This window comes from Tachyglossus aculeatus, chromosome 14 (assembly GCF_015852505.1).
Source record: "Tachyglossus aculeatus isolate mTacAcu1 chromosome 14, mTacAcu1.pri, whole genome shotgun sequence".
Lineage (NCBI taxonomy): Eukaryota > Metazoa > Chordata > Mammalia > Monotremata > Tachyglossidae > Tachyglossus > Tachyglossus aculeatus.
In genome coordinates, this window is record NC_052079.1 from 56430469 (window position 1) to 56452081 (window position 21613).

General features: G+C 44.9%; 1 non-coding gene across 1 annotated transcript; it reads left to right on the forward strand.

The window, feature by feature from the left end:
* The first annotated feature begins 21073 nt into the window (after nt 1-21073).
* Nucleotides 21074-21211, forward strand: LOC119937335. The gene has a single exon (XR_005454011.1). It is a non-coding gene; the product is annotated as a small nucleolar RNA SNORA7 (small nucleolar RNA).
* Nucleotides 21212-21613: the final 402 nt, after the last annotated feature.

The window sequence follows — 21613 nt, forward strand, 5'->3', positions numbered from 1 at the left end:
TGTGAGCCCACTGTTGGGTAGGGACTGTCTCTATGTGTTGCCAATTTGTACTTCCCAAGCGCTTAGTACAGTGCTCTGCACATAGTAAGCGCTCAATAAATACGATTGATGATATACAGGTGCTGTGGGGAGGGGAAGGAGGTAAGGTGGGGGGATGGGGAGGAGGAGAGGAAAAAGGGGGCTCAGTGTGGGAAGGCCTCCTGGAAGAGGTGAGCTCTCAGTAGGGCTTTGAAGGGAGGAAGAGAGCGAGCTTGGCGGATGGGTGGAGGGAGGGAATTCCAGGCCAGGGGGAGGACGTGGGCCGGGGGTCGATGGCGGGACAGGCAAGAACAAGGCACAGTGAGGAGGTTAGTGGCAGTGGAGCGGAGGGTGCGGGCTGGGCTGGAGAAGGAGAGAAGGGAGGTGAGATAGGAGGGGGCGAGGTGATGGACAGCCTTGTGTCTTCCTCTCATGGTCTAGTGGATAGACCACAGGCCTGAGAATCAGGAGTTCCTGGGTTCTAATCCCTGCTCCACTATACGTCTTCTGTTTGACCTTGGGCAATTCACTTCACTTCTCTAGGTCTCCTTTCCCTCATCTGTAAATAGGGATTGTCTGTGAGCCCCATACAGAATAGGGACTATGTCCAACCTGATTAGTTTTTATCTACCCCAGAGCTTAGAACAGTGCCTGCCACATAGTAAGTGCTTAACAAATACCATAAAAAAACACTTACCTCCGCCTTCTGCTCCGAGGCAGTCCATCTAGCAGATCGGAGAAGTATCCAGCCTGGAAGTCACAGCCCGGAGAGGAAAATGATGTAGAATTTAATGTTGGATTTGCAGGCCTGGGAGAAAATAAAATTGAGGTGCTTTATTTGAGGTGTGATTAAGTGACTCACTGCAGGGTCACCAAAAACTGCAATTTAAAAGTTAAAAATAAGCACCTTGTCTCAGCAGCTCCTGGATCATAAAGGCATAAAGGCAGAGTGGTTTTTGGTGGGGTTTTTTTGGTTGGTTTTTGTATGGTATTTGTTAAGTGTTATTTGCCAGACACTGTACTAAGCAGTAGGTACAGGATATTCAGGATATTCAAGGTCCATGTCCCACATGGGGCTCACAGTATTACCCCCATTTTACAGATGAGGGAACTGAGGTTCAGAGAAGTGAAGTGATTTGTCCAAAGTCACACAGCAGACAAGTGGAGAAGCCAGGATTAGGAACCAGATCCTTCTGATTCTTGGACCATCCAAAGCCACTGATTCTCCCCTCTCCATCTCTGACTCTCCCTTCAGTGACCCAGGATGGACCATCCACCACCCTTGACTTTTCTTCAGTGCCTTTTCTCTCCCCTCCATAATAATACTGTTGTCTGGAATTTTCCCAAATCCCTCTTGAAGGTACTGATGCCTCCTCCCTGCCCAACTTCCCGTGGAAATATTTTCCATATGCTCACCCCCACTGCATAAAACTACCTGCTGTGCTCTTTGTATTGAAAAGAAATCTTTCTCCTTTTGTCTAATGGAAACACAAACTCTTGGGAAAAGGTGTTTGAAAGGGGAAATGATTGTACCTGAGAAAAACTGGGAAGCTCTTTGCTCTTGTTAAACTTGTTAGCTTGAGGTCCAAACCACTTCCACCCTTGAAGTGACTGCTCTGCACACAGTAAGCGCTCAATAAATACGATTGATGATGATGATGAAGTGACTCTCATCGTGGCTTCCAGAGGAGTTGTTAGTGAAATGACTAACTCTTGAACTCTTCTCCAAGACGCTTTCCGCAACTAAGCCCCCATTTCCTCTTCTCCCACTCCTTTCTGCGTCGTCCTGACTTGCTCCGTGTATTCACCAAACCCACCCTCAGTCCAAAAGCGCTTATGTCCAGATCTGTCATTTATGTACATTAATGTCTGTCTCCCCCTTTAGACTGAAAGCTCATTGAGAGTGGGAAATGTGTTTGTTATATTGCTGGGTTATACTCTCCTAAGTGCTTAGTACAGTGTCCTGTACACAGTAAGTGTTCAATAACTACAAATGATTGATTAGGAAAGTAGAAATTGTTTCTCCATAATCGTTTCTGAGAAGCATTGTGTCCTAATGGATAAAGCCTGGGAGTCAGAGGATATAGGTTCTAATTCCGACTCTTCTACTTGTGTGACCCTGGGCAAGTCACTTCTCTTCTCTGGGTCTCAATTTCCTCATCGGCAAAATGGGGATCCAATGCCTGTTCTCCCTCCTACTTAGACTGTGAGCCCCATGTGGGGCCAGGACTATGTCTGACCTGATTATCTTCTATCTACCCCAGTACTACTAATAATCATCATCATGGTACATGCTCACCGTCTAAGTAGGTATTGCTACCCAATTTTGCACACAAAGAAACTGAGAGACAGAATAGTGAGTTACCCAAAATCCCACAGCAGGCATTTGGTGGAGCCTGAATTAGAACACGGGTCCTCCGACTTCCAGGCCGGGCTCTTTCCACTCCTTCAAGAAGCCCTCCCTTCCTCTTCTCCAACTCCATTCTGTTTCGCCCTGACCTGGTCCCTTTATTCATCGCTCACCTCCAACCTCAGAGCATTTATGCAGATATCTGTCCTTTATTTATTTCTGTCTGTTTCCCCCTTTCGACTGAAAGCTCATTATAGGCAGGGAATGTGTCTGTTTATTGTTGCATTGCACTCTCTCAACCGCTTAGTATAATACACTAAGCATATTTTCTTTGTCCTGAGCATCTGCCCCACATCTAGATATTTACAATCAATCGACTGATCAATCAGTGGTATTTAATTCATTCAGTCATACTTATTGAGTGCTTACTGTGTGCAGAGCACTGTAGTAAGCATGTGGGAGAGTACAATAGAATTACCAGACATGTTCCCTGCCAATAATCAACAGCTGTTCACAGAAGATTCATTCATTCATTCAATCATATTTATTGAGTGCTTACTGTGTGCAGAGCACTGTACTAAGCGCTTAGGAAGTACAAGTTGGCAACATATATAGAGACAGTCCCTACCCAACAGTGGGCTCACAACCTGCAGAAGAGGGGGAGACAGACATCAACACAAATAAATTACAGATATGGACATAAGTCCATCAGTTTTACTGATTGAGTGCTTATTGTGCACACAGCACTGATCTAAGCACTTGAAGAAGTATAACAGACTTAAATGAAACAATCCATCCAACAGTGGTATTTATTGGGTATTTAATGAGCGCTTACTATGTGCAGATCACTGTACTAAGTGCTTGGAAGAGTACAATACAATAGAATTAGCAGACATGTTCCCTGCCAATAACCAACAGTGGTGTGGAGAAGATCAATCTGCAGAAGCAATAACTTTTGTCTCCCTGATATTTAAATGCTCTTCCCAACTCACTGGGTCCATACTGTCCCTTGGAACCTCATGAGTCACGGTACCATTCTGTATGACAGTACTGAGACTCCCTTTATGAACTTCCCAATTCCCTGAGGGGATTGAGAAATGAAGCATTTTGGCATCTTGGGAAATGGAGTCAGTGGAAAGAGATGAGCTGCAGACCAGTTTCACAGAGAAGGGCTGAAGAATTTCCAGAATCCCCTGTAAACTCCTCATGGTGTCTTCAGCGAACTTATGTTGTACTTAAATGTGCAATTAGTACAGTGCTCTGCACACAGTAAGCTCTCAATACTATCAATTGATAGATGTAAATGCTGAATTAAACCCACGCTTCCTAGCAACAATCAATGATATTTATTGGTGTTAGGGAGGTAACAATAAATAGACACATTCCCCGTCCACAACAAGCTCACAGTCTGGGAGAGGGGGATAAGTACATATAATGTATATAATAATATGTATATAATAGCATAATATAATAATACATATAAATACATATGTATGTTCAAGGCACTGTGGGTAAGAAATTTGGTAGAGGAAACGTACTCTCTTTGCCTGCACAGTGTGGAAGGGATGATTCATGTCAGATCGGTTTATCAGTTACCATGGAACATCCAGATTCAAATGGTATTCACTGAGTGTTTACCGTATGCCTGAATAATAATAATAATAATAATGGCATTTATTAAGCACTTACTATGTGCATAGCACTGTTCTAAGCGCTGGGGAGGTTACAAGGTGATCAGGTTGTCCCTCGGGGGGCTCACAGTCTTCATCCCCATTTTACAGATGAGGTAACTGAGGCACAGAGAAGTTAAGTGACTTGCCCAAAGTCACACAGCTGACAGTTGGTAGAGCCGGGATTTGAACCCATGACCTCTGACTCCAAAGCCCGTGCTCGTTCCACTGAGCCACACTGCTTCTCAGTGCCTTGCACTGTACCAAGCACTTGGGAGAGTAGAAGAAAACAGAGCTGGTAGATACTTTCCCTGCCCTCAAGGAACTATCAGTCCACAATCCCTACCGACATTAGAGAGCTTCATATATTCTGTCAAGTGCCGTTACCTTGCAAGAGCGCAGAGCCAAGCCAAAGGAGCTAGAATCTCTGAGCTTTACTCAGAAAACTCCTTGAGTTGTTCTCTCTAACGAGACGGCCTATGTCCCCTTGGTTAGTTCAAAGCTGCATCCGATAGCTCTTCAGTTAGACAACATAATGATAACCTTAATGACATCATTAGCCATTCAACGATGAGGGGTAGCAGTACACTCATTAGATAATAAGGGGACGGTACAGAAGATAAAATATTAATGTACCATTTGAGCAAGAGCAGTTGTCATTCCTCCTCGAAGTCAAACCTCGGTTTAATGACTCACGGACTGCTTGCTCTCCGTGTATAACTGACCACATTTCATCAGCGGCCCGGAGGGCATAAATGAAGTTGAGGCGCTTTGTCAGAGCGTCTCCTCTGTGACTTCAGATCAGAACGAACTGAAGGATTTTCCACATGCATCGTACATCTGGCCCTGCGTGATGGATTCTCGTTTGAAGTCGAGATTTCCAAGTCCTGCTGGATTTACCAAAAACAGCCCGTCTGATGGATTCTCTTCAGGAAGGAGCATGGATCCAAGTGAAACTCTCTCAGTTCCCTTCTCTTTGTTTTCCCCCTCCCTCTCCTTTGGCTTCCCATCCTCTCCCAGGTGAGTCTGAAGCTTGGCCGCTCTTCTGGAGTAGAAGATCTCTTTTCTGCTGCTGCTCTTTCTAGAATGAGTGAAGCAGCATGACCTAGTTGAAAGAGCACAGGCCTGGGTGTCAGAAGACCTGGTTTCTAATTCCAGCTCCGCCAATCGCTCTGCCTGTTCTTTCTGGGTGACCTTGGGCAAGTCACTCATCTTCTCTGTTTCAACTGTGAAATGGGGATTTAATCCCTGTTCTCCCTCCTACTTCAGACAGTGAGAATCCATGCAGAACATGGTCTGTGTCCAACCTAATTAACTTGAACCTACCCCAGTGCTTAGAACAGTGTTTGACACCTAGTAAACACTTATCAAGCACCATAAGACAAACAATAAAGCCTATCAATTGACTGATTCTCTACTGGGGCTTCCAGGCCACTGACTTCTGGGTGGCCACGAGGACCCTATTTGTGCATATTTTTATGCCTGCTGCCCTGGTGAAGCTTCTTGTGGTCAGGTAATGTGTCCAACATCTCTAGTGTACTTTCCCAAGGCAGTGCTCTGCACACAATAAATGCACAATAAATACCTCTGATTGATTTTTTTGATTGATAATTCCATCAATATTAGAGGCTTTGGAACAATGGCCCTATCTAAAGGGAGCAAAGAAAATGGTACAAGGCACTATGGATAACAAATGTGCTAGAGGAAATGGTACCCTCTTTACCTGCCAAGTATGGAAGGACTGGTTCATGTCAGATCAGTTTGATCAATTGGTTTTATCAGGAACATCCAGATTCAAATGTCACAGTTGGCACTGCCATCTTCAAGTCCCCAAAGACTGCTAATTTTAATGAGAACAATAATATGGGCAAGGGAACATGTCTGCTAATTCTGTTGTACTGTACTCTCTCAAGCTCTTAGTACAGTGTGCTGAACTTAGTAAGTGCTCAATAAATACCACTGATATATTTATTGATTGCTCAAAGAAAGGCATCTGACCAATTGTGTTCCGCTCTGAGGTTCTTACATCTCGTCGACCACTTCTATTTCCCAGGACAAGGTAGATCCATTCCTAAGTGATTGAGAATTTGGGCTGACATTTCACATTCTTTCAGTAGTCTCAACTTTCCGCGCCAAATTTAATCTTTATAGAAAAGGTGCATCAGGGAACTCTTGGTCCAGAGAGATCATCCCCAATTGGGTTTATTCTTACTTAGATTAGAATGTCTTCTGCAAGGTTTTTTCCCCTAATCCCTTCGTTTGAAGTGATTAGTACTGCTAGAACAAAGCTGTCTTCTACAGTGTTACTACTTCGAGATGGGAACTGGAAAATGGTATTTTTTAAAGGGACAGTTGGCTTTATATTTTGAATGATGGAGTTGATTTTACTATTTCCTGATTTAAAGGTTCTGATTTTTTTTTAAAAGGTATAACTGAGCAAAGGGACATGTAAGTTATAGAGGAGAAAATCTATTGGGGAAAAGATTTATTTTTCTATTTAAAACCTCTCTTATAAAAGCTGCCATACACTGTTCTGCATATTTATTTCACAGTCTTCCTTCCTTGTGGAAGCTGCAGAAAGCTGAGAAAGATTTGTCTCATGTTCTTCGCCTAGCTGTGGAGATGCTAATCTGGTGGAGTTAATTACTCAGGATTCTAGATAGGAATGCCTATCTGGACCATTTATCCACCCAAAAGCTCCACTCCCTTTGAGGACTGAAGTTGAAAAACAGTTTGTACAAAGAATACTTGGGTCATTGAGAAATCAATAATCGTAGTTGATCATTGTGGTACTTTTTAAACGCTTTCAGAGTGCAAACCATTGTGTTAAACCCCGGTGTGGATACACAATGATCAGATCTGACACAGTCCCTGTCCCACCTAAGGCTCACAATCTAAAAAGGAGGGCAAGCAGGTATAGTATTCTTACTTTAAAGATGAGGAAACTGAGGCCCGGCAAGATCATGATTTGCCCAAGATGCCTCAGATCTGGGATAAGGACCCAGATCTTCAGGCTCCCATTCCAGTGGTGTTTCCACTAGGCCAGCCTGCAGATCTTCAGTATGTTTTGGAGTATTTTTATGGTATTTCTTTAAGTGCTTACTATGTGCCAGGCACTGTACTAAGTGCCAGAATAGATACAAACTGATCAGAGTGGACACAGTGCCTGTCCCACACAGGGCTCACAGTCTTAATCCCCATTTTACAGAGGAGGGAACTGAGGCCTAGGGAAGTGAAGTGACTTGTCCAAGGTCACACAGCAGAAAAGAGGTGGAGCCGGAATTAGAACCCAGATCCTTTTGACTCCCGGGCCCGGGGTCTACCCACTAAACCATGCTGCTTGTCTTCAACCATCCTCCTCTAACCCTTGTGGTTTGATGTCAGAGGGGACAGTCATCAGAGGCTTCTTCCAAATGTCACCCTCATTTTCATCACCCTCAAACTCAACCACTGCTATGTATTAAGCGCTTACCGTGTGCAGAGCACTGTTCTAAGCACTTGGGAAAGCGCAATCCAACAGAGTTGGTCGTCATACTCCCTGCCCACAACGAGTTTAACAGTTTTCTAATCCTAATCCTAATTATAATACTAATAGTGTCTCCCACCTCTAGACTGCAAACCCATGTGGGCAGGGAACGTCTCTGTCACATTGTTATATTGTGCTCTCCCAGGCACTTAGTACAGTGCTCTGTACACAGTAAACACTCCATAAATAATAATAATGGTATTTGTTAAGCACTTACTATGTATAAAGCACTGTTCTAAGCACTAGGGGGATACAAGGTGATCAGGTTGTCCCACATGGGGCTCACAGTCTTAATCCCCATTTACAGATGAGGGAACTGAGGCATAGAGAAGTGAAGTGACTTGCCCAAAATCACACAGCGGACAGTTGGAGGAGTCGGGATTTGAACCCATGACCTCTGACTCCAAAGCCCATATTCTTTCCACTGAGCCACACTGCTTTTCTAAATAAATAAGACTGATTGATTGATTGGTCGCTACTACTGTAACTATTATTACCGTTTGATCGTGATCATGATGATGATCACGACAGTGGGGGTGGGGGTGATGATAAAAACGTCAGAGTGTCCCGCTTCAACCTCTGACCCTCAGAGGTCAACGAAGTACCCGATTAGCTCCTCAGTCCTCCTAACTGGGTCACGGAAATAACTTCTCTAACTTCTTCTTGGGTTCATTACGGACAGTAGCAGCAACTCCATGGAGGACTTACTGAAGAGCATGCCCCACTGCTTTCCAAACTCATTACCGATCTTCCAATTAAAGGTCTCTTAATTACTCAAAATCCCACAGGTCCACAATTGGCCTTCCCTAATTCTGGTTGGGGGGAAGGGAGGGGGATGTTACATGTATGTGTAAATTGGTTTCCTTCTTTTACAGATTCTCTAAGGTGTTTTGTTCATGAGTTCCCTATCTCCTTTTAAAAGTTCTTTAATTACACTCTACAAGCTTACAGGATTTTATTTCTAGGCAGTAAACTTTCTTCTCTCCTTACGAAATGAATTTCTGTTCTCATAGACTGGGTTCTTAAGTAAACATATCTATTTATTACTTCCTTTTATGGGCTCATCTATTTACTCATTTTCTGGCTTACTCTTATTTTTATCAGTTGTATCGTATCGTATCTTGTTCATTCATTCAATCATATTTATTGAGTGCTTACTGTGTGCAGAGCACTGTACTAAGTGCTTGGGAAGTACAAGTCGGCAATGTATAGAGGCGGTCACTATCCAACAATGGGCTCACAGTCTAGAAGGGGTCTCCCACATTAGACTGCATGCTCCTAAAGGGCAGGAACTACATCTTTAATTTTGTTTGTAATAATAATAATAATAGTGGTGTTAGTTAAGCGCTTAGTATGTGTCAAGCATAATAACAATTATAGTATTTGTTAGGCACTTACTATGTGCCAAGCACTGTTCTAAGCGCTGGTGTGGATACAAGGTAATCAAGGTTATCCCTTGTGGGGCTCACAGTCTTCATCCCCATTTTACAGATGAAGGAACTGAGGCCCGGAGAAGTGAAGTGACTTACCCAAAGTCACACAGCAGGCAAGTGGCAGAGCTGGGATTCGAACCCATGATCTCTGACTTCCAAGCCCGTGCTCTTTCATTCATTCATTCAATCGTATTTATTGAGCGCTTACTGTGTGCAGAGCACTGTACTAAGCGCTTGGGAAGTCCAAGTTGGCAACATATAGAGACAGTCCCTACCCAACAGTGGGCTCACAGTCTAGAAGGGGGAAACAGAGAACAAAACAAAACATATTAACGAAATAAAATAAATAGAATAGATAGGCCATGCCATTTCTCCACTAAGCACTAGGATGGATACAAGCAAATCAATTTAGACACAGTGCCCGACTCACTTGGGGCTCCCAGGCTCAATCCCCATTTTACAGATGAGGTAACTGAGGCCCAGAGAAGTGAAGTGACTTGTCCAAGGTCACACAGCAGTCTCCCATGAGTCTACCATCAATCAATCCATGATATTGACTGAATTGCCTGATTGTACTTTCCAAGCACTTAGTACAGTGTGCTGCACACAGTAAGCGCTCAATAAATACTACTGAATGAATGAATGACATAGTCCCTGTCAACATGGGGCTCACCCTCTTATTCCTCATTTTCCAGATGAGATAACTGAGGCACAGAAAAGTGAAGTGACTGGCCCAGGGTCACACGGGGGGCACTGGAATTAGAACCCATGACCTTCTGATTCCAAGGTCCGAGCTCTGTCCACTACACCATGCTGCTTATGCTAAGGTTTAGGATCAACGCCAGACAATTTAGAAGAGACCCAGCCCCTGCCCTACTAGCTGTTTCTAGTCAAAGACGAAGAGCAAGCAGGAACTGTACTCATTCATCCATTCATTCAATAATATTTATTAGGCGCTTACAGTGTGCAGAGCACTGTACTAAATGCTTGGGAGAGCGCAGTATAACAATAGGTGGTGACATTCCCTGCCCACAATGAGCTCACAATCCAGAGAGGGGGACATCAATGCAAATAAATAAAATTACAGATTCTACAGTCGAAGGAAGTGAGGCGCATAGAGGTTAAGCCACCCGGGTGATTGAGCTGGGATTAGAAACCCCGGCTTCTGTCTCTCAGACCTTTGCTCTTTACATTACATCACGCTGAAGTCTCAGAGCCCCGTGTGGAATAAAGATAGTGTCTAATCTGATCGTCTTCGGTCTACACAAGAGAAACTCCAAGATCATCCCAACCAGCCTCTTGTCTCCAGACAGGGGATTGAGGTACCCTGTCATTTCTCACTTATTTGGGGTGACAATTTCATGATTTCAGAAACTGTTTCGGTGAGGAGTCACCCGGGACCAACTGGCTTTTTTTTTAAGGAGAAACTTCTGTTTTCACCAAGATTTTCTTCCAGTCCCCAAATCGGCTTCTAACTGTAAGATAATGAGGGTATTTATTAAGCGCCAAGCGCTGTGCTAAGTGCAGGGTTAGGTCCCAGGTCGGACCTGGTCCCTGTCCCTCAAGGGATTCACAATCTAAGTAGGAGGGAGAACAGCTATTTAATTCCATTTAACAAATAAGGAAACTGAGCCCCGGAAAAGTAAAGTACACCTATGTATGGATCTTTAAATTATACATTATAAATCACTTATTTATTCATAGTAATGTCTGTCTTCCCCTCTAGACTGTAAGCTTGTTATGGCAGGGAACGTATCTGTTAATTCTGTCATATGGGACTCTCCCAGCATTTAGCGAGGTACTCTGCACATAGTAAGCACTCAATAAATTTGATTGATTGATTGAAAATGACTTGCCCAAGGTCGTATCGCAGGTGAGGGGCAGAGCTGGTATTAGAACCCAAGCCCTCTGACTTCCAGTTCTTTGCTCTTTCTACACTGTCTGTATCTCACTCTTAACTTTCCCACCCCTCACTTCTTTTTTCTGCCCTTCCCCTGGCCAAGACCTCTGTAACATATATATACCTAATTTATAATAATATATATATTATATGCATGTGTTATAATACATATGTAACATATATAACATATATATGTAACGTATATATATCCATAATTTATTTGCTTATTTATTTTAATGTTTGCCTCCTCACCCTAGCTCCTGGTGAGCAGGAAAAGTGTCCGACTCAGTTATATTGTTCTCTCCCAAGTGCTTAGTACAGTGCTCTGCACACAGTAAGTGCTCAGTAAGAAGTAGCATGGCCTAATGGATAGAACTTGGGTCTGGGAGTCAGAAGGACCTGGGTTCAAATTCTGCCTCCGCCACTTGTCTGCTGTGAGACCTTGGGCAAGTCACTTTGCTTCTCTGGGCCTCGGTTTCCTCATCTGTAAAATGGGGGGGGGGGGTGACGACTGTGAGCCCCATGTGGGATATAATAATGATGGTATTAAGCGCTTACTATGTGTCAAGCACTGTTCTAAGTACTGAAATAGACACAAGGTAATCAGGTTGTCCCACATGAGGCTCAGAGTCCTAATCCCCATTTTACATATGAGGTCACTGAGGCACAGAGAAGTTAAGTGGTTCGCCCAAGGTCACACAGCAGACGAGTGGCAGAGCCGGGATTAGAACCCACGTCCTCTGACTCCCACGCCTGGGCTCTTTCCACTAGGCCATGCGATTAGCTTGTATCTACCCCACCACTTAATTCAGTGCCTGGCACCTAGTGAGCACTTAACAAATGCCATTAATTTTTTTTTTAAAGTACCGCTGATTTGTTTGATGGATGGATCGATCGATTGTACTAATCCAAAATCATTCACTCCTGTTATCAGCTCTGTAATCCATCTGAAACCTCATTCTTAAGCAAATGACTGAGTTGAGGCTTCGGTGAATTTTCATGTCATTTAGAATCTGGACACTCAGTTAATATCTTGGGCAGAGTGGATGGAGGGAGATCATTAAACCTGGTCTTTATGGGCTCAGCAGCCAAGAAACAGGGGATCAAAAAGAGGGCTAATTCCAGCTTCACCATCATCATCATCATCAATCGTATTTATTGAGCGCTTACTATGTGCAGAGCACTGTACTAAGCGCTTGGGAAGTACAAATTGGCAACATATAGAGACAGTTCCTACCCAACAGTGGGCTCACAGTCTAAAAGAATAAATAAAGTAATCTAGTAACATAGTAAGTACATAATAAATGCCATTATTATTATTACCCAGTTGACAAGTGGTGGATCTGGGATTCGAACCCATGACCTCTGACTCCAAAGCCCATGCTCTTTCCACTGAGCCACAATGCTTCTCAATGCTTCCACCACTTACCTGCTGTGTGACCTTGGGTAAGTCATTATTGTGACTCGGTTTCTTCAGATGCAAAATGGGGATTCAAACTCTGGTCTCCCTCCTACTTAGACGGTGACCCCCATGTGGGGCAGGGAATGTGTCCCAACTGCCTATACTGCATCCACCCCACAGTTTAGTACAGTGCTTGGCACACAACAAAAGTTTAGGGAAGCAGGAAGGCCCAGTGGATTGAGCCCAGGCCTTGGAGTCAGAAGGATCTGGGTTCTAATCCCATCTCTGCCACTTGTCTGTTGTGTGACCTTGGGCGAATCACTTCACTTCTCTGGGCCTCAGTTTACCTCACCTGTAAAATGGGAATTAAGAGTATGAGCCCCATGTGGGACAGGGACTGTGTCCAACCTAATTAGCTTGTACCTAACCCAGCTCTTAGAACAATGATTGACACACAGGAAGCACTTAAAACCACAATTATTATTATTATTATAAAATACCACAAGTACTATTATCATTACTATTATTGTTATAGATTTGGAAGATTGGCTAATGATTGCCAGTAAAACATGACCGTCATTGTGTTTGAGAACTATCAGTCAATCCCTGGTTCATTCACTCATTCATTCAATCTTACTTATTGAGTGTTTTTTGTGTGCAGAGCACTGTACTAAGCGCTTGGGAGAATATAACAGTAAATAGACATATTCTCTGCCCACAGTGATCACTGAATGCTTGGGAGAGCAAAATATAACAGTAAATAGAAATATTCTCTTCCCAAAACTAGCACTAAAAACTTAGAACTGCGCACAGAGCACTGTACTAAGCGCTTAGGTGAGCACCGCGAGACCATCGAGCCGTGGTCAAGCCACCACCCCAACAAGCCTTTCACCGTGGGGTCAGGAGGAGGGCCAACTTCAGTCAAGAGATTTCCCCAGAGCGATATTTAAAAGCCAGGCATCTGCGAAATTTAGCACTGAAGAGAGGTTTATGTCAAAATACTCCCGAATCGAAACACAACAATACTACACAGCCAATCTCAGTTTAGGAGTGAGTGGGTGAGTGTGGATATTGTAAGCTGCAATAACTTGGCCTGAGAATTTACTAACACCGCACACACACACGCATGCACACACAGCGACACAGAGGGTGTTGTAATTGTTGGCAGCCTTATCTCCGAGCCTCCTCATCATGACATTTCCAAGAGCCCTGCTGTCTCCATCTTCTGCGTCAAAGCAGGCGCTACATTCGGTACAACGGACTCCGTGACCGTGACGCGTGTTCTGCAGCTCACGGAAACGGTGCTTAGCATGTGCGCGTGTATGTGTGTGTCAGTGCCGGGGTCTTCGGGAAGAGGAGGGGGACACGGGCGGGAAGGAGGGAAGAGAGTTGAGACGCTCCTTTATATCCCTGTGGCTGGATTTCTCAGCTTCACCTGGGAATTCCCCCAAAGCAAGGAATCGGCGAGAAGCAGCATGGTCTAATGGATAGAGCCCCGGCCTGCGAATCAGAAGGAAACGGGTTCTAATCCTCCCTCCGCCACTCTCATTCATCAATCATATTTATTGAGCGCTTACTGTGTGCAGAGCACTGTACTAAGCGCTTGGGAAGACAAGTCGGCAACATAGAGAGACGGCCCCTACCCAACAAGGGGCTCACAGTCTAGAAGGGGGAGACAGACAACAAAACAAAACAGGTAGACAGGGGTCAGAATCGTCAGAACAAATAAAATTAAAGCTATATGCACATCATTAACAAAATAAATGGGATGTAAATATGTACAAGTAAAATAAAGAGAGTACTATATCTGTACAAATATATATACAAGTGCTGTGGGGAGGGGAAGGAGGTAGGGCGGGGGGGATGGGAAGGAGGAGAGGAAAAAGGGGTTCAGTCTGGGAAGGCCTCCTGGAGAAGGTGAGCTTGTCTGCTGTGTGACCTCGGGCCAGTCGCTTCACTTCTCTGAACCTTGGTTCCCTCACTGGTAAAATGGGGGTTAAGATTGTGAGTCCCTTGTGGGACAGGGACTGCAACCAACATGATTAGCTTGAATCTACCCCAGTGCTTAGGTCAGTGCCTGGTACACAGTAAGTGCTTTACAGATATCACGATGATTATTATCATTCTCCGGACCTCGGTTACCTCATCTGTAAAATGGGGATTAAGACTGTGAGCCCCACGTGGGACAACCTGATTATCTTGTATCAACCCCAGTGCTTAGAACAGCGCTTGGCACATGGTAAGCGCTTAACAAAAACCATTATTATTATATAGAAGCAGCATGGCTCAGTGGAAAGAGTGTGGGCTTTGGAGTGAGAGGTCATGGGTTCAAATCCCGGCTCTGCCAACTGTCAGCTGTGTGACTTTGGGCAAGTCACTTCACTTCTCTGGGCCTCAGTTACCTCCTCTGTAAAATAGGGATTAAGACTGTGAGCCCTGCTTAGGACAACCTGATCACCTTGTAACCTCCCCAGCGCTTTGCACATAGTAAGCGCTTAATACATGCCATAAAAAAAATATTCAACGTCCAGTGATCCGAGTGCAAAGACCACATAGAAAGGAAAGGGAGGGGGGAGAAAGAGAATTTAATGGGGGAAGACTTCTTGGAGGAGATGTGACCTTAATAAGACTTTGAAGGTTGGGAAAGTGGTGGTCTGGCATATTTGGAGAGGGAGGGAGTGCCAGGGTAAGGGGAGGACATGGGAAAGGGGTCGGTGAATCAATCAATCATATTTATTGAGTGCTTACTGTGTGCACAGCACTGTACTAAGCGCTTGGGAAGTACAACTTGGCAACATATAGAGACAGTCCCTACCCAACAGTGGGCTCACAGTCTAAAAGGGGGAGACAGAGAACAAAACCAAACATACTAACAAAATAAAATAAATAGAATAGATATGTACAAGTAAAATAAATAGAGTAATAAATATGTAAACATATATACATATATACAGGTGAAGAGATGGATGAGACAGGGTGTCCGATGGGAGGGATTTCCATCTTTCTAGGCCCTGGGAAAGTGGTGGTCTGGCATGTTTGGAGGGAGAGGGAGTTCCAGGGTAAGGGGAGGACAAGGGAAAGGGGTCGGTGAATCAATCAATCAATCGCATTTATTGAGTGCTTACTGTGTGCAGAGCACTGTACTAAGTGCTTGGGAAGTACAAGTTGGCAACATATAGAGACAGTCCCTACCCAACAGTGGGCTCACAGTCTAAAAGGGGGAGACAGAGAACAAAACCAAACATACTAACAAAATAAAATAAATAGAATAGATATGTACAAGTAAAATAGAGTAATAAACATGTACAAACATATATACATATATACAGGTGAAGAGATGGATGAGACGGGGTGTCCGATGGGAGGGTTTTCCATCTTTCTAGGCCCTGGGAAAGTGGTGGTCTGGCATGTTTGGAGGGAGAGGGAGTTCCAGGGTAAGGGGAGGACATGGGAAAGGGGTCGGTGAATCAATCAATCGCATTTATTGAGTGCTTACTGTGTGCAGAGCACTGTACTAAGCGCTTGGGAAGTACAAGTTGGCAACATATAGAGACAGTCCCTACCCAACAGTGGGCTCACAGTCTAAAAGGGGGAGACAGAGAACAAAACCAAACATACTAACAAAATAAAATAGAATAGATATGTACAAGTAAAATAGAGTAATAAACATGTACAAACATATATACATATATACAGGTGAAGAGATGGATGAGACGGGGTGTCCGATGGGAGGGTTTTCCATCTTTCTAGGCCCTGGGAAAGTGGTGGTCTGGCATGTTTGGAGGGAGAGGGAGTTCCAGGGTAAGGGGAGGACGTGGGAAAGGGGTCGGTGAAGACATGGATGAGACGGGGTGTCCGATGGGCGGGTTTTCCATCTTTCTAGGCCCTGGGAAAGTGGTGGTCTGGCACATTTGGAGGGAGAGGGAGTTCCAGGGTAAGGGGAGGACGTGGGAAAGGGGTCGGTGAAGACATGGATGAGACGGGGTGTCCGATGGGAGGGTTTTCCATCTTTGTAGGCCCTGGGAAAGTGGTGGTCTGGCATGTTTGGAGGGAGAGGGAGTTCCAGGGTAAGGGGAGGACGTGGGAAAGGGGTCGGTGAAGACATGGATGAGACGGGGTGTCCGATGGAAGGGTTTTCCATGTTTCTAGGCCCCGGGGCCTGGCGATCGGGGGACTTTGCTGCCATCCAGTGTCTATTTCCCAGAAGAAAAGCAAGCCAACACTAGACAAAGCCCTGCTTTGCCTGATCCACTCCCCCAGGGATGCTGGATAAGAAATATCATCAATCAATCGATCGCATTTATTGCTCACTTACTGCGCGAGAGCACCGTACTGAGCATTAGGGAAGAGACTGTGCAACAATGCAACTGACATATTCCCTGCCCACTGTGAGTTTACGGTCTAGAGGGAGAGACACACTAATCCATCAACGGTGGTATTTATTGAGTGCTTACTGTGTGCATTGTACTATGCGCTTGGGAGGAGACAACGCAGCAACAAAACATATGCATTCCCTGCCCACAACGAGCTTACAGTCTAGAGGGGGAGAAAGACTAGTCGATGAATCGTGTTTATTGAGTGGGTACTATGTGTAGGGCACTGTACTAAACACTCGGGAGAGGACAGCACAGTGACATAACAGACGCGGTTCCTGCCCAAAATGAGCTTACAGTCTGTGGGGGTCGGAGGAGAGAAAAGAAAGAGAGGGTTACCCAGAGAGACAGTGCGGTTTTTCCTTCTCAAAGATGATGTTGCCAACTTGTACTTCCCAAGCGCTTAGTACAGTGCTCTGCACACAGTAAGCGCTCAATAAATACGACTGATGATGATGATGATCCTACCAATGATGGGGAAGGCTCCGGCTGGTTCTAAGGATGGACGTGTCGCAGCTGCTTGAATTTATCAATCAGTGGTATTTACTGAGTGCTTATTGTGTGCAGGGCACTGTACTAAGCACTTGGGAGATTACAAAACAACAGAGTTGGTAGGCACATTCTCTGCCCACAACAAGCTTACAATCTATCAACCAGTCTATAAGTGGTATTTGCTGAGTACTAGCTGGGTGCGAAGCACTGTATTAAGCGCTTGGGAGGGTGCGATGCAGCAGAGTTGGTAGACACACTCCCTGCCAACAACGAGCTTACAATCTATCAACCAATCCATAAGTGGTATTTGCAGAACACTTTCTGAGTGCGGAGCACTGTACTAAGCGCTTGGGAAGGTGCAATACAAAAGAGTTGGTAGATACGCTCCCTGCCCACAACGAGCTAACAGTCCATCTATCAATGGTATTTGTCGTTGTCTTACGCTGTCGAGTCGTGTCCGACCCACGGTAACGCCATGGGCATATTTACTGAGTGCTTATTGTATGCAGGGCACTGTACTAAGCGCTTGGGAGGGGAAAATAATAACAGAGTTGCTAGACATGTTCCCTACCTGCAAAGAGCTGACGGTCTAGAGGGGGAGGCAGACACAACTAGAAATTAATAAATTCAAAATAAGTGGATAAGGAAGGAAGAGGTCCTGCTCCAAGGTGACACCTATCAGAGAGGCCCTCTCACTAAAGGTGCCTGAATTACACCCAGTGTGGCCTAGTGGCTTGGGAGTCACAAAGTCACGGGTTCTAATTCCACCACATCGAGTTGGGCACAGTCTCTGTCCCATGTGGGGCTCGCAGATTGAATCCCCGTATTACAGATGAGGTACCTGAGGCACAGAGAAGTGAAGTGACTTGCCCACGGTCATACAGCAGACAAGCTGTGGGCAGCTTGTAACCTCACTGTAGGCAGGAAGCGTGTCTGATCTGATCGGATTTCCATTTAGCCCAGTGCTTAGGACGGCGCTTGATTCACTGTAGAGACTTCACAAATATCACGGTAACTCTTTGCGTATATCGACGTGGGTGTACTCAGGTGAATTGTTCAACTCAGAGCTTGCTTTCCTTTTCCTTGTTTCCTTTCCATGGAGGAGGCTAGGCAAACACAAGCTGAATTTCCTCCAGGAGACTATTTGAGACTATTTCACTGGAACAAGACCTGGAACTGATACCTTTCCAGAAAGCAGATTGCATTTCGAAGCTTCAGCTGCCAAATGTCCAAAGAGATATTCCCAAGGCATCAGCAGAAAGCTGGGCTATTTTTAGATTGCACCAAAAAGAAGTAAGAGTTCAGAACCAGATTCTCTGAATCAGCGGTGAACACGCTAGGCTGTCCTGCCTTTTTGTCTTTTGATCTTTATTTTATTGTCCGTCTCCCTGGCTCGACTGTAAGATCCCGGAGGGGAGGAATGGGGAGGACCCATCAATCAATATCATCGATCGATCTTTGGTGCCAGCTTTCTGTAGACAGGAGTTCCAGCTACCAACTCTAAGGGATGGCACTTTCACAAGTGCTCAGTACAGTGCTCTGCACATGATGAGTGCTCAGTAAATACTTTTGATTGGCAGTGGGGATGATAGAGGTGGGGTTGAGGGGGTTAACACTGCACAAGTCACTAGCACTGTACTCAACTCCTCCACACAGGTTCTTCCCCTCTAGACTGTAAGCTCCTGTGGGCAGGGACTGTGTCTGTTACATTGCGGTGTTGTACGTTCCCAAGCACTCAGTACAGTGCCCGGCACACAGTAAGCACTCAAATACGATTGATGTGAAATCTCAAAACCAGGGCTCGTAATGGGTAAGAAAGCTGCAGTGTTCCCTAGTGGTTAGAGCCCAGGACTGGGAGTCAGAAGGACCTGGGTTCTAATCCCGGATCTGCCACTTGTCTGCTGTGTGACCTTGGGAAAGTCATTTCACCTCCCTGGGCCTCAGTTCCCTCATCTGTAAAATGGGGATTGAGACTGCGAGCCCCATATGGGATAGAGACTGTGTCCAGCCTGATTAACTTGTTTCTACCCTAGAACTTAGAACAGTGCTTGGCACATAGCACTTAACAGGTACTATAAGTATTAATTATCAACTAGTATCTCTCCCTACACCACAGGCGATCAATCTTTGCTCATGGAGGCCATTAGACACTGAAGCCATCACATTCTGCTTGAGACGCCTCCACTCGACAGAAACTTCTTGTCCTGAAAGTAGAGAAACTCTGTACAGAAGCAAATCGTTATGATTCTGTCGCTATCCATCTCCACCCTCGCTAAAACAGAGGTGCCAGTTCACTAACGGCGTTCCGTCAGTTTATCAAACGGGGGGAATGACACACCTGAAAACCCAGTCATATCCCCAAATGATATAGCTCCCTTCGAGAGAAGAAACAAAGGAAAAATTAGTTTCCCCGCCCCTACTTCTGCCCGGCGCTCCAATAGTGTCCGGCAGACAGAATGTCCATCAGTTCTAAGAGGTGTTTGTCTGGGAAGAACACACTATGTAGGGAAAACAGCACTGGGGCTTGATGGAGGCTCTGAAGGAGATTTAAAATAGGATTTCTGTCTACTCTGAGTTCAAACGCCAGCTTATCGATGACCAAATCCTTATTACAGGGCAGGGGAGTCCTCCTCACTCTGGTTAGACTCGAGTTGCTACATCTTCTACTAACTGTAGAAGATTGTAGAAATAGAATACTTTTTTTTTTTAAGTAGTATTCATTAAGCACTTACAACGCATCAAGCGTCGTTCGAAGCCCTGGAGTAGATATGAGTTAATTGGCCTATCCTACATGGGGCTCACAGGATATAAAGGAGGGAGAATGGAGATTGAATCCCCATTTTGCAGTTGGTAGACACATTCCCTGACCACAACGAGCTTCCAGTCAAGAGTTCAATTTTTAGCACAGCGGTTGGGCACATCCTAAGTACTTCATAAATACCATGATGAATTATAACCAACCCTCTTTCCATTGGCGTTGCGATGAAAACAAGAGCTTCCTCACTGGAAGAAGCTGAATTCATCATTGTCAAGAGCCTTAACATTCAGAACTATTTACATCCCGGCATACGTATTGCATTGTGATTCTAGCCCCTGTGCAGAATTACTTCAGATCACAGAATACTTTTTAGCTGTTGGATGGTCTAACATCCTTCCCAAACCCTTGTTTCCCAATTTAAGTTCAATGAAAAGAAAAAAAATCCACGGAGCCTGAATGAAATGTAGAATCCGATAACCTCGAATAGAGACTTGTCGGTTCGCATCAGAAAGTCGAGCATTATTTTAAAGCTCAGTAGTGTTCCTTATTACACCCAAACATCAAACGATGCATATTCTGCTTTTAAAAGTAATTTCTTTTTGTTATCTTCCTTTTTTTTTTTTAGCCTGGCAGTCTACGTACGCATAAAAGGAAATAGATCCCCTGTTACAATGCAACATTATGAAATGCAGTTAATGTATATGGAAAGTAGCTATGCGGAAGATCCTTTATGTATCCACCATATTAAAAGCAATCCTCCTGAAATTGCACAAGGAGATACACACCTGCTTGTAATTTTATAGTTCCCCTCAAAAAAGAAAAAAACCCAAAACCACCCACAAGGTAGCTGTAAAAGACATCTTATAAAGTGGTGTGGTTATCCTGTTACTGAAAACTGGGTACTCCAAAAGGCCATAGGTCAAGGGTCAGGGGTTAGTGGACAGGGAAGGATGAGGCTGTATTCGATCAATCGATCTATCAGTGGTATTTATTGAGTGCTTCCCGTGTGTAGAGCTCTGCACTGAGCGCTTGGGTGAGTCCAGTACAACAGAGGTGGTAGACACGTTCCCTGCCCATGATGAGTTTCTGGTCTAGGGGATCGTAGAGTGCTCAATAAATACGACCAAATAATGGATTGCTAGAGCAGATAGCCCCTCTCAGGATGGCACCTGGAGAGTACCCAGTGCTCTACCACTCTCGACTACAGGAGGGAGAGTCGAGCAGAGGCCTACCCATTCCGTTCCGAGCTTGGGCAGTGGCTAGTGAGTGGAAGGCAATCTGCTATAAGTCAAAACTCACCTGTGCTGGGCAGCATTCATTCATTCAATCATATTTATTGAGTGCTCACTGTGTGCAGAGCACTGTACTAAGCACTTGGGAAGTACAAGTTGGCAACATATAGAGACGGTCCCTACCCAACAGTGGGCTCACAGTCTAGAAGGGGGAGACAGAGAACAAAACAAAACGTATTAACAAAATAGACTAAACATGTACAAATAAAATAAATAGAGTAATAAATACAAACATATGTACAGGTGCTGTAGGGAGGGGAAGGAGGTAAGGCGGGGGGGATGGGGAGGGGGAGGAAGGGGAGAGGAAGGAGGGGCTCAGAGAGGAAGGAGGCGACAGCAGCAGCACAGGAGAGATTCGAGGGTGGAGACTCAAGTTGACCATGCAGAAGGAAGCGGTGG